The sequence below is a fragment of the Salmo trutta genome, chromosome 32 (genome assembly GCF_901001165.1).
Source record: "Salmo trutta chromosome 32, fSalTru1.1, whole genome shotgun sequence".
NCBI classification, from domain to species: domain Eukaryota; kingdom Metazoa; phylum Chordata; class Actinopteri; order Salmoniformes; family Salmonidae; genus Salmo; species Salmo trutta.
Genome location: NC_042988.1, coordinates 8,157,814 through 8,174,110, shown reverse-complemented (window position 1 = coordinate 8,174,110; position 16,297 = coordinate 8,157,814).

The following is a 16,297-nucleotide window of genomic DNA, read 5'->3' as shown; positions in this document are numbered from 1 at the left end:
TATCTTTACATAAGCAGTTGAGGTCCACAAACCACAATTACCCTTTAAGCAGGTGGTTACAACGTAGTTGACACCAAAGTTGCTGTGTGTAAATTAAAAGGTGTTGCGTTTTCAAAGACAAGATTAAACGCTATTGTTTTCGAAGTGAAAGTACAAACTCAAACAGTTTTGTTCTATATAGTGATATAGGAGAACGCAATGTTTGCAAATAAATGCATATTTACTTAGGCTATCATCTGACTAAAATTGATTCACATGTAAATGTTTTTAATCTCAAACATGTTCCTGGTTGATTATCCAATAGTTCATAATAAAATAAGAAATAAGTCAAGAATTTAACAATTCTTCGAGAGATGCACCTGTCCTTTCCGTGCGTTGTCTCCAGAATGAAAAATATACTCCGGTATGAAAGCGCCTGTCTACGGGGACTTCCACCTTTTACTTATTGAACACCATGAATAATATTTTTTATAAATGACCCACACAGATTTAAGCAAGGAAAATAATTCGGTACGGGATCGATCAGGAAGAACACTATAGCTTTATCTTTTGGGGGAAATCTTTTTTTGTCGGAATTATGCTTTCTGTTGTGGTGGGGCAGCCAGCAGAAATTACGGAGCACAGGGGTTGGCAATGTTTTCTAGTTGCGCCATGATGAGGTAATATTCTCTAGTTCTGCTGTGATTGGCTCAGTGTTCTGTCACTCATGGGGACACTATATCACTGCAAAATCTAAGGTAGAGGCTGAAAATTCAAGCCCCTTGGGTGCTGCCATAGAGTTACATTAGAAGTGCCCATCCAAGAAGGCTGAGTGTCATTGGCCACAGTTAAAATTACATCAAATCACGTTATATCTACAGTATTTAATTATTTGTTTTATGTAACCTTTATTTAACCAGGAAAGTCAGTTAAGAACAAATTCTTATTTACAATGACGGCCTATACCAGCCAAACCCGGATGACGCTGGGCCAACTGTATGCCAATAGGTTTTGAATGGTCATCCAACTCGGAATTGCAAGTTGGGAACTTGGGGCTCTTTCTTATGCTCCGACCTGAAGATCACTGACGTCATCATGATTCAACCTTGTTTTTGTTCAGAGTTCCCAGTTGTCTTGAAAGCACCATAAATCCAGAGAATGCCAGACTTTGATGACAAAATTTGCCCACGAAGGACCACAGCACCACCTTCCTGTTCAAGTGAGCACAGCACAACAAGGTGCGTTCAAAAATGTATTGTATGCTGCTTCATAAATGATGTAATATGTAGGGGAGATATGTATACTGTAGCTAAGAAAGTAATACTAAGTGTATGTTGTGTAGTAAGCTGTTAGTAGCTCATGTGCCTCACCCTAATAATTTGGTGCCTTTTCCCCTTCTTAATTTCACCTTCTGATCTGACTTGGTGGTGCACATGTAGCCTATTGCCTGTTTTAGAGAAATGTAATCATTGAATATTATAAGAACTTTCATTGTCTGCTTATATGCCCCATTTATTTATCCTACGGTTCTGACTTGGTGTACTGGGAGAATACTGTAAGAACGGCCCATGTTCTGAATTCTGTCACTGTACATTTCAAAAGTGCTGAACAAATAGTTATATTGACTACGTCCAACCTAGTTCGCTCATTAACATCTTAATAAAAATTATGGATTGCCTCTTCTCCGCTCATTGTACCCTTATGCCATCGTTTGTACATCTCAATTGTCAGTAGAAACCCCATGTGTTTAAAACTTGTTTGGGATAGGGGGCAGTATTTTCACGGCCGGATGAAAAAACGTACCCGATTTAAACTGGTTACTACTTTTGCCCAGAAACGAGAATATGCATATTATTAGTAGATTTGGATAGACAACTCTCTGAAGTTTCTAAAACTGTTTGAATGGTGTCTGTGAGTATAACAGATCTTATATGGCAGGCAAAAACCTGAGAAAATTCCAAGAAGGAAGTGGCCTGTCTGAGAACTGCAGTTCTAATTTTGATTCTCTAGAGAAACTACAAATACTTATGAGTTACCTTGCACTTCCTAAGGCTTCCATTGGCTCTCTAAAGCCTTCAGAACGTGGATTGAGCCGTCTCCTGTCTCTGGGCAGATAATAGGAGCTCAGTTTGTCAGTGGACTGCCTGGTGACTAAGAGATTGGAAATGCGCGTTCCCGCGAGCACAGTGTTTTTTCTTTTCCTCTTTGAATGAATACACGATTGTCCGGTTGGAATATTATCGCTACTTTATGAGAAAAATAGCATAAAAATTGATTTTTAACAGCGTTTGACATGCTTCTCAGTACGGTAATGGAACATTTTGAATTTTTTTGTCTCGAAATGCGCCCGCTCGTTACCCTTTGGATAGTGACCTGAATGCAAGAACAAAACGGAGGTATTTGGACATAACTATGGATTATTTGGAACCAAAACAACATTTGTTGTGGAAGTAGAAGTCCTGGGAGTGCATTCTGACGAAGAACAGCAAAGGTAATTCAATTTTTCTTATAGTAAATCTGAGTTTGGTGAGGGCCAAACTTGGTGGGTGTCAAATTAGCTAGCCGTGATGGCCGGGCTATGTACTCAGAATATTGCAAAATGTGCTTTCGCCGAAAAGCTATTTTAAAATCTGACACCGTGATTGCATAAAGGAGTTCTGTATCTATAATTCTTAAAATAATTGTTATGTATTTTGTGAACGTTAATCGTGAGTAATTTAGTAAATTCACCGGAGGTTTGCGGTGGGTATGCTAGTTCTGAACATCACATGGTAATGTAAAAAGCTGTTTTGATATAAATATGAACTTGATTGAACAAAACATGCATGTATTGTATAACATAATGTCCTAGGAGTGTCATCTGATGAAGATCATCAAAGGTTAGTGCTGCATTTAGCTGTGGTTTTTGGTTTTTGTGACATATATCCTTGCTTTGAAAATGGCTGTGTGATTATTTTTGGCAGGGTACTCTCCTGACATAATCTAATGTTTTCCTTTCGCTGTAAAGTCTTTTTGAAATTGGACAATGTGGTTAGATTAACGAGAGTCTTGCCTTTATAATGGTGTAAAATAGTCATATGTTTGAGAAATTGAAGTTATAGCATTTTTGAGGTATTTGTATTTCGCGCCACGCGATTCCACTGGCTGTTGACTAGGGTGGGACTGCCCAGGTTAACAAACGCACCTCCACAAACCAAAAAATAATTAAAAACAGCCACGGTAAGTATTTTATTTAAAGGGGAGATCAAGCTGCTCCTAACTCCTATTGGCCAATTTCTATTTTGCCCTGTTTATCAAAAGTGTTGGAAAAACTTGTCTACTGGAAAAACGGCCTTCCCTGTAGCTCAGTTGCTAGAGCATGGTGTTTGCAACGCCAGGGTTGTGGGTTCGATTTGTTTGCAACGCCAGGGTTGTGGGTTCGATTCCCACGGGGCCAGCACAGAAAACAAATGTATGAAATGAAATGTATGCATTCACTACTGTAAGTCGCTCTGGATAAGAGCATCTGCTAAATGACTAAAATGTAAATGTACTGACTGGTCATTAGTATTCTCTTTGGTATGCAATCTAGTTTCCACGCAGGTTATGGATTTGTCACTGCATCATTAAAGGTACAAAGTCATGTCACCATTACCCTTGATTCTAAGCAATGTTGAGCTGCTATTTTTATGGACTTGGCCAAAGCTTTTGATACGGTAGACCATTCAATTCTTGTGGGCCGGCTAAGGAGTATTGGTGTCTCTGAGTGGTCTTTGACCTGGTTTGCTAACTACCACTCTCAAAGACTTCATGTATAAAGTCAGAACATCTGCTGTCTCAGCCATTGCCTGTCACCAAGGGAGTACGCGAAGGCTCGATCATAGGCCCCACGCTCTTTTCAATTTATACTCAGTTGGCCACTCTGAGGATTTTGTGTTAAACACTCTAAAACAAAGCTTTCTTATTTCGTAACCTCACCTGATCTTTTCCTGTCTAAACAAATATTGCAGACATGTAAAGTTCATTGGTGGCTCAGAGGTTTAATCATTGTTTGAAATTCACTCTCCAATATCCTCTGACATTACAGAGACAGGGAAAGTTTCTCTCAAATCATGAGAACCACTACTTTTGCAAACAGATGGACAGCATTCAAGAAAATGTGTGATTTATTATGAAAATATTTGCTCCTAGATGTATAACACCTAGTTGAGTGACATATGCAAACAAGAATACATTGTTTATTATTTTTTATTGATTTCAGAAAACTTGTATGATTTTTATTTCACTTAGATTAGTTTTTAAAAATTCCAACATGAATCCCTTTTTAGATTGAAATTTAAGGCAGTAAAATGTGAAAAGTTTGCATAGTTGTGTAGACTTTCACTAGTCACTGTAAGAGAACCGGCCTCGGATTCAGCCCACACTGGTGCATGACCTCCAGTAAGTAGTTCAAACAAAGGATATGTTCGACATTTCTTAACTTCTACCACTCAATACAAGAAGACACATTTATAACCGTCACCAGTCTTCATTTTCGCTGCAATAAATCACAGGTCGCTTTCTATATTAGCTGATGTTCGCTAGCTAGCTAACATTACAGTAACATCAACCAGTGTTTGCAGCTATTTGAATTTGAGTCAATGAGAGAAGCTAGCAATGCAATGTAGTGTTCCTTAGATGGCAAGGTAACAGAGGGTTCGTGTCTACCGTCTGAAAGGCACTCAATGCACATAACTAACGTGAGATTAACCCAGTCAATTGCACCATAGCGATGTTGTTTTATGTTGGCAGGGTTCACACACAATAGATGAATTTGCAGAGCTTGCGAGCAAACTAAAGCAAACATTAGCTAGCAAGCTAGTTAGTACATATTCCATTTATGTGGCGTTGTCAAAGATGGAATATTTACTATCGTCAGTTTATTCCAAGATCAGCATGCAGCTGTAGTGCTTCGAAGTCCCTGTGATAAGGTTAGCGATAAACTGAACTCCAAACTGAACAGAACTACACTCTCTTCTAAATATCTTTAATGGTCTCGTTGCAAAAGCTAAATTGTCGCAAGGGGACTTTGAAGCACCTGTGTGCCGATCTTCATCTCACAGCAAGAACTGGCAAATCTGGTGCAGTCCATTAGGAGAAGATGCACTGCAGTACTTAATGCAGCTGGTGGCCACACCAGATACTGACTGTTACTTTTGATTTTGACCCCGCCCTTTGTTCAGGGACACATAATTCCATTTCTGTTAGTCACATGTCTGTGGAACTTGTTCAGTTTATGTCTCAGTTGTTGAATCTTGTTATGTTCCTACAAATATTTACACATGTTAAGTTTGCTGAAAATAAACGCAGTTGACAGTGAGAGGACGTTTCTTTTTTTTTGCTGAGTTTAGTTTAGATTTCTTCACTATTATTTTACAATGTAGAAAAAAATAATAAGAAAAACCTTTGAATGACATTCATTCAGCCTCATTTACTGCCTTTTAAAAAAAACATAGCTGATATGGCTGACCATATCTCCCTGGCATATTACATCATTTATGCAGCAGCTTATAAGACATTTTTGGACTCATGTTGTTGTGCGGTCCTTCGTTGGCAAATTTTGTCATCAAAGAAAAAGATTTACAATTCCGAGTTGGATGACCGTTCAAAACATATTTTCCCAGTCTGACTTCCCAGTTGCAATGCTTGTGGTTAGCCACTGTCACCGATTCCTTCCAAACAACTCATTGTTGAACTTGAGATTTCCAACTTGTTGTGTAATGTTTATGTCCAATGGCCAATGAGCACCAATACGTTTTATCTACATTTGCTCTTCATTATTTATTTTCATATGACAAGGATTAAAAAGGATTTGCCAGTAGACTTGATTCACGATGATGACTGCTAGCTAAGATTGTGAAAGTAAGATGTTGACATGAATTGTCCAATCAAAGGTACTGTACATATAACGTGATTTGACCTCATTTCTGTGGCCAATGACCTTGAGCCTTCTTGGAAGGGCACTTGTAATATAACCCTATGGAACCCAGAGGGCTGAAATTTTGGATGTCTACTAGTACTAAAGGACTGAAGCTAGGCGATTGCGCAAGGGTCCCCATGAGTGACAGAATACTGAGCCAGTCACAGTGCAATGCTCCTAATGTCTGCTGGCCCGCCCCACTACCACAGAATGCACTGAGCTAGACTAACACCTGCATGTTGGAGCTGCCTTACTCAAGAATACAAAACATATATATATATATATAAATAGATATTTGCAAAAAATGTGGGTCTCAAAACAGATGGGGTCCCCACTGGCTGTACACAGTTTACAGCATGTTTAAAAGGTGCTGTGAAATAAATGCTTGCGTGCTAGGCTGTGTTCTGATCTGCTTGAAGTGATGTCAACAGGCCAGCAGGGGGCACTCTTCCCCCATAGGTGCTGTTTTGGTAAACTGACGATAGCAAAGATTATTTCAAACGCCAAAGAAACGGAATTGGTGCAAGCTCTGCAAATTCAGCTATTGTTGGAAGCCAGCCAATATAAAACAAACTATATTAAAATTACAGAATGTTGCAGCATACGTGTAAATTGTGAACTCATACAGTAGTCAACCCTTGTCACTGCAACCCATGTCACCTTTGCTAGCTGACTAGCTAGCTACCTTTTAGATCGAAGCCCATCTAGAATGATAGATGGTAGAAGCCCATCTCCTACTGTAAATAACCTGCACATTGTGTGTGTGTGTGTGTGTGTGTGTGTGTGTGTGTGTGTGTGTGTGTGTGTGTGTGTGTGTGTGTGTGTGTGTGTGTGTAGCCAGCCAGCCAGGTAGAAAAATGGCCGAAAAAAATACAGACATCAGAGTAATTTTCAGTACCCCAAAACGCAAAGTAAGATCCCTAGTAGCCTAATATCTCAAAGACTAGTTGATAAAATGTTCATAAGAAAGAAGTGAAATGCTAATGGAAATGTTTCACAATGATGTCATTAGGCAGAGCAGGCAACAGATGGCACACAGACAGCAGAGTTGGGGACAGATGGGCAGGGACAGACTGGCAGAGACAGGGAGTCTCAGGTAAGTTTGTTGAGTCTTTGTTTGGCAACATTATGAAAGGTTCTCTCTTTTTTAGACTTGTAAAATAGGGACATAATTGGAAAATGCCATGGATACCCCCACTCTCAACTTAAACTGGTGACTGAACTAAGATTTCTTTAAGGCAATGGTATTGCTGTTGTGATTAATTGTGCAGTTTTGGGTATCGGTAGTTAGGAGTATGACAAACACCTTATTTATTTTCTAGGAGACAGACTGTGAGTTTGTGAGGGTGGTGAAAGGGAAAGAGCCAGGGAGAGAGACTTCAGAGGACAGTGTCACAGCCACGGCAGGACCAGGTGTCAACCTTGTTGCCAGCAGCACCAGTATAGGGGACAGTGGCACAGCATTGTCCAGTTACCTCAGTGATGGCACAAAACCATATCAGCCACACCCACAATCTATAGAACCGCAAACTCTTGCCAACAGATTGTTGACGTTTCAAGAGAGATGGTTTTGCGATTTCCCCTGGCTACATTATAATCCATCAATAAAAGGAGTGTTGTGTTTTCACTGTAGCCAAGGGTTTTCAAGCCAGCCATCTTTTGGCCAAAGAGCGGATGCTGACTTCATTAGTGCAGGATTTAGGAACTTGAAAATTTCACAGCACATCAAAACTGTCAAACCCACTGCCACTTTGTGACTGTAACAGCACACCAGCTAAATCTAATCAGTGCCCAGTTATCCAGCGCGTGGGGTAAACAGCACAAATTACAAAAGTTACCTTGCACTGTATGAGAAAGCAACAACATTGATTGACTCCGTTGAATCCATTGAGACACACTCAATACGATTTGCTGGCAAAGCAGTGGATCACTATACGGCAGAATTTTTTTAAGTGTTGGATGGTATGGAGGTTCAGTTTGGTGTCCGTTTTGACCAGGACAGTCTAAACGTCCTGCACAAGTTAGAAAGACCGCTTCTCACGGGGGAGTTGGATGAGTTTCTAGATCAGTACCCTGAGCTGAACATAGATTCTCTTTCAGTGCAGTTGCCTCTCTTTTGCAACAAATACCCCTGTAGCAGCAGTGGAGGCAGCAGAGGTCCTCAGGAGGCTTCCAGTGGAGGTGCAGGGGTTGTTTGACCAAGTTGAGGTGCTGATCAGAATTTTGTGTGTGGTGCCAGTGTCTTCATGTGAGGCTGAGAGGAGTTTCAGTGCACTCCGCCGGTTAAAGACTTGGCTACGATCTAGCATGGGCCAAGAGAAACTGAACAACGTAGTTGTCTGTCATGAACATAAAGGCAGGCTGGATGGTCTTGAGGGAAAATATCTGCCAGCAATTTGTTGGATCCATTGAAACCCGCAAACATATGTTCGGTTATTTTGTTCTGTAGTGTGTATAGCAGTGGTTCTCAACCTTTTTTGGGTACTGGAACCACTGCATATTTTGAGGCAAGGCAGGCAAGGTTTTGAGTGGTCCTCAGGGACCTCCACCCCCTCTATTATATGTAAAGTTACTGGAATCCTTGTGCTGAATACGTTCATTACACTTTTTTATTATACGGACCCCTTGCAATTACACCAGGGACCCCTAAGGGTCCACGGACCGCTGTTTGAGAACCCCCGGTGTATAGTATGATATTTGTTCTTTTGTTTAGTAGTTTTCAGTTTGTAGTACATGACAGTACACTTACTAATTATTTCTTTGATGTTATTTTATTTAAAATTGCATACTTAGTGTGACATACTTGTCCATACCTGCTGTTTGAAGAGTTGAGACACTGACTGAACAATAAATAAGTATTTTTGATGGATATTTTGGTTGATTTATTTGGGTTATTCATTGAAGTAGTTCTTTTCGCTTTTAGAACTGTACTTATTTTGAGCTTTGTCTTCTTGTAAAGCTATTGTAGTAGACTCAGGCCAGTGGCACATATTTCATGACTATATAAATGTACCAGAAAAAGTTAAATAAAAAGGTCAATTCAATACGGAGACCAACTTTGTGATGGTTCTCAATGGAGAGTCTTTTAGATGAGATCACACCATGTTCATTGTATTGATGAAAACTGCACCCATAAACAGTGTAAAGTACCATTACCACCTACTGGCTTTTCTTGGTATTGCTGGTTGCAAATACAAATACCGGCATACATACTGGACTGATAAGGAACACTGCTATAACGATTATTAGTAGTAGTATTATAATGATTTAAACATTTTAACAAGTTGGGACAACCCTTCAGTTAACTATTGTATCTATCAATTATTCAGCAGTAGTAATTATGGTTCCTCAATATACATTTAACATATTACAACGTAGGCTGTGTTACTGCACTACTTTTGGTGTCCCCCTCAGGAATTGCTCTTGAGAAAATGTAATGTAATTGTCCCCTCCAAAGTTGATATCAGATTTTCGCCCCTGGGCGCACGGGGCAGGTCTGGCAACTGCAGCCAGAGATTTGGAATCTGTGGGCTTGGCCCCTGGAAGGTCCAATTTGATGGCAAGGGGTTTACCGCTGAACGTTATTGCTACTGTACAGTCCGCAACTGCACGCTCCACGAGAGGGTTGTATGGATTTCAGTGGCGGGCTTTGAGCTTTGGTGCCAAAAGAAAGGAATTCTTTCTTATCAGAGCTCTCTTGTGGACATTTTAATGTTCATACAGAGGCTTTTCGAGCAGGGCCGTTAATTCTCCGCCCTGAAGGTATATAGAGCAGCTATTTCAGCGTGTCATGTGTGAATTGATGGTGCCACTCGGTGGGCTCATCCCCTGGCGGTGCGGGTTTTAAAAGGTGTGCGCCGTCTCAGGCCGGTCATCCAAATTGTTTGAAGGTTGAAAAAACGATTCTAATAAATATAACAGCTCTACAATGGATGAAGATACTCCAAACTATTTGTATTTATTTTATCCATCAGATACTGACTGAGTTATAGCACACAGACAAATAATTTTCAATGTTTCTCTTGTACTTGATTCTTGCACTCATATATACAGAGACAGCTGGGGTCCAAACTGTAGAACCCAGTTGCTACATCTGAATATATAAATGTATATTAGCAAACAAAATGATGCTACATTTTATCTCTGGGACAATTCAGGATGACAAATCAGAGCAAGATTACTGAATGTAAGTACATTATTCACCTTCAGAGGTGAATGTATCAAACCAGTTGGCGTGAAAAGTGTTTTGTTGTTTTGCACTCTACTCAAACAGTAGCATGGTATTTTTTCACTGTAATAGCTACTGTAAATTGGACACTGTAGTTAGATAAACAAGAATTTAAGCATTCTGCCCATATAAAATGTCTATGTACCCCCCCCCCCCCCCCCCCCCCCCCCCCCCACACACACACACACACACAAAAAAGCCAAAGGTAATTAGCTGCTAATGTCGCTATCATAAAGAATTACAGATGTCATCATGATCTGGATGAGACAGCTGTATAGAGGCAAAGGTAAGAATCTCTGGATTAACTATCTAATGTTAGCTAAAATATAGTAATGAATGAACTGACAAAATGTCTTTAAATGCACAATTCTGTGAACTGTCTTGTTCTTAAATTGACACAATACCTGTTAGCAAAGATGTCAGCTAGAGATGACATGCAAGAGCCTGCAGGGATTTGTAGTTTTGCATCATGTCTACTTTGATGCTAATTAGCATTTTCTGAGACTAAACAGAGCTGAATATTTATATTTTGTTCAATATAGTTGGCTATAAATAGATTTTGGTATTTTAACATGCATCTGGTGGGGATGGACAAAATCAACATGCGCACGCGAATGCACGAGCAGAGCCGGTTTTGACAGCATGTAAAAAGGTGACGTGTAACTTTCTACCTATTGGGATAGATGACGAAATGCAGTGGCATGTACAAAGTTTCGTTTTCGAACGTGGAAGCGTTTATGGGGGTTTCCACTAGTTACCACAGCCACAAAGTCAAAAGTGGCTATATCGTAAAAAATCATGAAAACAAAAATGCATTTTTCGGTCTTAATTTAAGGATAGGGTAAGGCATAAGATTAGAAGTATGGTAAAGGTTAGGGTTTAGTTTAAAATCACATTTTAATTAGATAAATTAAAGAAGTGGGTTATGACTTTTTGTGTGTGGTCGGGGGGAGACCCAGCTGTATCCAAGAGGCGGCATGGATAATGGATATACAATCAACGCGTTCATTATAGGTGATGCTTAACAGCCAATATGAAGATCGTGCGTGGCTATAATAACTTCAGTGTTAGTCTTCGATTTAATTGGTTTTACGGGGTGTGATTTTCATTACAGATGGTAAAAAAGCTTTGCACACTGAGCTTCATGTTTTAACTGGCCGGTGAGCTCTTCCAACAAAACCTAACACTTGTGAAATGGAATTCCATCAAAATCAGGAAGCTCCAAGACCTTCTTGCTCGACAAAATATGACCTATTCAGAATGTGTACGTTCTTGGTGATGCTGTTGTATTTGTTCATTGCATTACACTGTAGGCTATTACTTTATTAACCATAGTATCCGTGTAATTCATGTTATTCATATTATTCACAAGAGAATTCATATTCAAGTTGTTTGTTATGTCAAAAAGGTCAAAAACATGAGTCTGCTTCTTGACCCTCCAATGGGAGACAAGATGAAGAACTACTTCAAACAGCTGGACGACTTTCTTTCAGGTAAGGTAAATATCCCCTAGGTTTACTTTTTGGGGTTTTAAATGTAGTCTATTGAGAGGGCTGCCTATAAATATGATGTAGGCCTACTTAAACTATGTTTTCTTAAAACTATATATATATATATATATATATATATATATATATATATATATTCGTTTCTCGTTTTTTCTTTCAGAATTTCAGTTCGTGCGCACGGGAGGTCTTGAGAGATGAAATAAGGGAGCATCCTGAGACATTTTCAAAAGAAATAAATAGGTAGCATATTGTAAGTACATTTGCATAAAAGTTTATTAAAACATATTTTATAAGTCATTTTGTTAGGTATATTAATTATGACACTCCTATGTGTTTATGTTATTCCATAAAATTGCCACTCAATCTTAGGAAAAAAGGTTCTAGATTGAACCAAAGAGGGTTCTATTGATTGTTTCATATATGGCACCTCTGAAGGTTCTATATAGAACCCCTTTCTATTGGTGTGTACAATATTTGAATTAACACACACACACACACACACACACAGCTTATATTTGTTAGAATTGTGCTAGCAATTTTGTAAAAATGTGTGATGTGAATCAACCGATGAATGAAGACGAATTTCTCCATGAAATGTTAGCATAATTCCATAGCAACATAATCTCCAATGAAAAACAATAAACGCCTTTAGAATACACTTTTAGACAGTAAATCATATGACTGTGGCATCATATCACTGTAAAATATTGTTTATTCGTATAGTTATTAATAATATAAAGTATATAGTGGATATTATGCAACATAATTATTATAATCATTTGAATATTAGTTCAATGGAGTATACCAATCGCTCTTCAAACCAAGCCTCTACTCTTCAGTCTCTGGAGAGGAAAGGTAATAGTTGCAGAGGTCCCATTAACTTACATAACTGGATGAATAAATAAAAGATGTATTTACAAGTCGATTAAAGACAAGAATATTGAATACTTTGACAGATGATCTACGTGAAAGACCTATCTTACACACACATGTCTATAGGCCCAGATTCAAAAGCCCCCGCAATATAGGCTCCAATTGAAGCAGTATTCCCAAGGTCTATACTGTCTGTGCACTTCATAGGATACCAGTGTCTTATTCTGAAATCCGAGAGCATATAGAAGGGGGTCTACCAAAATATTTCAGACCACCCAAACCTGTTTCTAGAACGTTATAAAGTCATGTTGAGTGTGTAATTCATACAACCCATACAAGGTTGATCTGTATCTTTACATAAGCAGTTGAGGTCCACAAACCACAATTACCCTTTAAGCAGGTGGTTACAACGTAGTTGACACCAAAGTTGCTGTGTGCAAATGAAAAGGTGTTGCGTTTTCAAACATTAAATACTGTGGTTTTCGAAGTGAAAGGAAAAACAATAATGTTTCTATATGGTGATATTTATTTAGGCCATAGTCCGATGGATTCACATTCACACTTCGAGCGATACACCTGTCCTTTCCCTGCATTTTCTCCAGACGTAAAACAACACTCAGGTATGAAAGTGTAAGGGAACTTCCACCTTTCACTTTTGGAATACCTTGCAGACTCTTTGTATAAAGGATCGACACAGGTTGGAGCATGGCAGAACTTGTGTATTCTAGAAATTGATCAATCAGGAAGAACACGTTAGCTCTTTCTTTATCCGTTGCGGAAGACTTACTTTTGTCGGAATTAGAGAACTACAGTTTATCTACGCTAAAATGGGTTCAATCAGCTTTTGGATGTGCTTGGTCATGACGATTTGCACCTGGAATAAAACCATCGGATGCACGTGGATGAGGACACTGCCTCGGTCTCCGAGCATGTTCCAAGTGTTCAGCAACAACACCATAACGATGCTTCAGAAAATGGTAGGATATAGGGTCATGTTTATTCACTTCCTGGTCATTGAGCTCTTGTCATCTTTTCAACATTTCATGAGCTGCTATGTTTCATTTAAATTACCTGACTCCTTTTGGTACAGTAATAATAATGCAAGATTATGTTAATATTTTTTGGCAATTCAGGGTCATGAAGTCTCTCGAGATCCTCAGATCACTTTCCCTGACAAACAATACAGACAAGTCAATCATTTCAAGGTAAGAAATATGCATAAAAATGGTTTTGTTCTATCCATAACCTTTCTTTCTGAGATTGGAATAAACACTGAATTCGGAAAGTATTCAGACCCCTTCAACTTTCCCAAAATGTGTTACGTTACCGACCATTTCTAAAATTGGTTACAAATAAATAAATCATCATCATCAATCTACACACAATACCCCATAATGATAAAGCAAAAACTGTTTTTGTTTTGAATAAATTAGCAAAAAATGTGTAATTTTTTTTTTGACTTGGTCATTATGGGTTATTGTGTGTAGATTGATGAGAGAAATCATATTTATTCAATTTCAAAATAAGGCTGTAACGTAACAAAATGTGCAGATAGTGAAGGATTCTGAACACTTCCCGAAAGCACTGTATATAATTAGGTTATAACGAATATACAATTTGCTCAAATTTTCTGATATTTGCCCTCAATTCACAAGGCATATACTAATACAATTCACTCTTCTACTAGGCTGAGGAACAGATGGCCTTCATTTCGCATACTCTGAACGCTATAAAGAAATTGTACAGCAGTGGTAAATATGAGTCCACCGCCTGGGACCAGAAAGGAGTTGACAAGTTTATGAATGACCTCTATCGACAGACCTCGGAGCTGGACCAATGCGTATGTCATTTGTGATTTTCACCTCTTAAACATTAATGCAAAAAGGAAAAACATTATTCTATCCTACTAGATTATAATATAAGTGGTTACGTGTTAATCAAATCATAATATTAAATGAATTATTTGTATTTTGTTCTAACAGGTAAAGGCTATGAAAACTAGACTATCAAAATCTGTCAAAAGAGTGAACAAAAAGATGAGCCTTCACTTCAAGTTCATGAAAAATTACTTGAAACACGAGGTAGGTTGATCCATTTATCTTACAAAGAGAGTACATTCACCAAATCTGGATGTATTTATGTGATGATACAACATGTGTCTATTCTCAAATCTTAACAAGTGTATTTCATTTATGCAGGAATACAGCGCAAGCGGCTGGGAAGACATCAGGACAGTGGTGCTGGCACACCTACAAAGACTAGACACAACATTAAGTAGCCAATGAGCGTTATGTGTGTGTTGTGTACATATTGTTTATTTATGTATGTATTTATTCAACTATTTATTTACATGTTTACTTTTTTCTTTTTGGACGTATTTATTTATTGTGTAGTACTGTATTCACAACTCTGTGGAGTAAATCATTTTTATACTGAATAATTATGTGATTGATTTAGGCTATACATAGCCTAATGTATCAAGGTTTCCGTGCATTTCTTTTTGTATTTATGAAGGCCATTGCATACTGTATTTATTATTGCAACATGATAGGAAATGCTTGTTATTGTAATAATTAAATATATTTTCATTAAATCAATATGTCCTCTGCTTTAATCTTTTTTAATCAAATAAATTGTAATTTGTCGCATACGCATATTTAGCACATGTTTTAACGGGTGTAGCGATATGCTTGTGGTCGTAGCTCTACCGTTGCAGTAACATCTAACAATACACACAAATCTTAAAAGTAAAATAATGGACTTAAGAAACATATAAATATTAGGACGAGCAATGTCAGAGTCCAGAGTATGTATATACTGTACCAGTCAAAAGTGTGGACACACCTCAGGGTTTTTCTTTATTTTTACTATTTTCTACATTGTAGAATAATAGTGAAGACATCAACACTATGAAATAACACATATGGAATCATGTAGTAACCAAAAAAGTGTTAAACACATAGAAATATATGTTACATTTGAGATTGTTCAAAGTATCTACCCTTTGCCTTGATGACAGCTTTGCACACTTTTGGCATTCTCTGAACCAGCTTCAGGAGGTAGTCACCTGGAATGCATTTCAATTAACAGGTGTGCCTTGTTAAAAGTTAATTTGTGGAATTTCTTTCCTTAATGCGTTTTAGCCAATCAGTTGTGTTGTGACAAGGTAGGGGTAGTATACAGAAGATAGCACTATTTGGTAAAATACCATAAGTCCATATTATGGCAGGAACATCTCAAATAAGCAAAGAGAAATGACAGTCCATCATTACTTTAAGACAGGAATGTCAGTCAATGCGGGAAATTTCTAGAACTTTGATCGTTTCTTCAAGTGCGGTCGCAAAACCCATCAAGCTTAATGATGAAACTGGCTCTCATGAGGACAGACACAGGAAAAGAAGACCCAGAGTTACATCTGATGCAGAGGAGAAGTTCATTAGAGTTACCAGCTTCAGAAATTTCAGCCCAAATAAATGCCTCATGGACTTGAAGTAACAGACACATCTCAACATCAAGTGTTCAGGGGAGACAGCCTGAATCAGTCCTTCGTGGAATCAGTCCTTCATACTGTATTGCACTGTAACGAACTATATTCTACTGTACTCTTCTGTACTGTACTGTACTGTACACTCCACTGTAATGAATTGTACTCTGTTGTTCTCTACTGTACTGTGCTGTCCAAATTTATCCATGAACATTGAAATTAACAAACAAACCAAAAATCAGACCAAATAAAGTAGGCCGGTCCAGACAGCACCGTGCTCAGTAGGT